Consider the following 2,443-nt stretch of genomic DNA (forward strand, 5'->3'; position numbering starts at 1 on the left):
TCCCACATTCAAAGGCTGTTAAATCGTGTTGTTTACCCATATCTTCAGAAAAAAATCACTTCTACTGTCGTGGTAAACAACTTGTTTCCCTGTTTATAATGGTCTGGCCCTCTAGCAACTTCAGCGCGAAATTATAGCTAATTTGCCTACAAATGTCAGGTGGTCATAATAATCTGGCCACTCAGTGTATATAAATAACAATAAATATCAAATGTTTACAATATGTACACACAAATAGAGTAAATAAATTTTTAAAAGGTGAATAGAATGTATGACATTCCTGCCATTATTTGAAAAATGGGGCAAGGAGGTTTTTGGGTCCTATTCTGAACTATGCCTTCTTTCCAAATCATTTCCACTTTGTAATCTGATGGAGTAGTAGAACTGCCTGATAGAGTAGTAGAACCTGGACCATGGATGGGGATGATCACAGCCCAGCTGGTGTGGCTCAGTGGATTGAGTGTTGTCCCATGCAGCAAAATGTCACCAGTTCCATTCCCGGTTGGGGCACATGCCCGGGTTGCTGGCTCAATCCCCAGTGGGGCACATATGGGGGGGGTGCTGATCAGCTTCTCTCTCATTGATGTTTCTGTCTCCTTTTTCCTTCCTCTCTCTCTAAAATCAATAAAAACATATTAAAAAAAAAAGATTGGTGGTCACTTTTGCCATGGTTGGGTGGCTCAGTTAATTGGCATGTCATCCTGTACACCAAAAGGCTGTGGGTTTGATTCCTGGTCAGGACACATCTAGGTTGTAGGTTCAACCTCCAGGTGGGTGTGTACAGGAGGCAACCAACTGACCTTTCTCTCTCACATTAATGTTTCTCTCTCTTTCTCCCTTCCTCTCTCTCTAAAATTAATACATACATCCTGGGATGAGGATTTAAAAAAAAAGACTGGTGGTACCTTTAGTACTGGAACTTAAAAGATTAGACAAAACACAATAATATTTTCTGAATTAAAAAAAAGAATGTGTTTTGACTATGGAGTTTTATAGTTCTTTCTGTCATCAAAAATTCTTTAGGCAATATATTTTGTATACCAAAACAATAGAGTCAAAGTTGATACTATCTGGAAAATCCAGATTGAATCACTATCATAAAGATATCCCAGATTAAGCCCAGCCATCATGGCTCAGTGGTTGAGCGTCAATCTCTGAACCAAGAGGTCATAGTTCGATTCCCAGTGAAGGCAACATGCGTGGGTTGCATGCTCGATCCCCAGTGTGGGGAATGCAGGAGACAGCCATCAATGATTTTCTCTCATCATGGATGTTTCTCTCTCTCCTTCTCCCCTCCTCTCTGAAATCAATATAAATATATTTTAAAAAAAGATATCCCAGATCAAGAGAATTGGAAATGCAGTAAAAATGAATAGAAACTGGGGAAGATCCAGAACCAGATCATCAGTTATAATTTCAAACCAAACCAAGGTCAGAACCCAGTAGTCAAGGTTCAAAGATTTAAGTACCGTATTCAGAGCAAGGATTGGGGCAAGCCACCAGTCAGAAACCAACCATTAGAAGACAGGCAATCAGATGAGCTCAAAGACTGGCGGATGAAGGTAGGTAGTCAAACACTCAGGGCAGTGCTCCAGGAAAGGAGCTCTCTAGGCACTGATAGAGAGGGGCATGCAGGTAAGACAGCTGACTTGAGGCTAGATAACAAGACAGCTCCAGTCTCAGGTCTAAAGATTTGCTGATTCTGATTGGAACAGAACTTAATCCCTACAAGGTTAACTTGAACCTGCACAGGGGAGGAGAGGAAATATGGGGCAGAGGTTGGGAATGGACAAAGAGATGGAGGTGGAGCATCAGGTGCTTCTGGTGGGCAAGATCCTGACAGATTATTATATATACACAGAGTAATATACAGATTATATTATTAGCAACAACAAAAATAGCTGATGCTTATATAGTACTTATGCATTACTGTATTAAGCCTTTATATACCGTATTTGCCGGCGTATAAGACGACTGGGCGTATAAGACGACCCCCTAACATTTCCACTCAAAATACAGAGTTTGTTATATACTCGCCATATAAGACTACCCCCTCTTCCGCACACCTTCCACACACCAAATAAAAGGTAAAACAATATCAGATTTGATTTTAACATTTTAATTTATATTCAAATGCTTATGACATGCAGGAAAACTGTCACAAGGCTGTATGTAATCAAACATATACATAAAACAGTGCAAGTTTATTACCGGTAAACATACCGGTAATTCACTAAAGAAAACACACTCTATAGACTGGTACCGTAGATGCTTCTCAGGAACACAGGCAAGCAGCCCACAACCTAGAGGGACTGTCAATGATAGAAGTAAGATAACAAATAGAGGGAGAGAGCAAGTGCCGGTCAAGTCCCTAGCAAGTTTGCTGGCGTGACAGTTTCACCTTAAAAGCCTTCAAACTCCTCTTCATCATCTGATATTAAAA

This window comes from Myotis davidii, unplaced genomic scaffold (assembly GCF_000327345.1).
Source record: "Myotis davidii unplaced genomic scaffold, ASM32734v1 scaffold946, whole genome shotgun sequence".
NCBI classification, from domain to species: Eukaryota; Metazoa; Chordata; class Mammalia; order Chiroptera; family Vespertilionidae; genus Myotis; species Myotis davidii.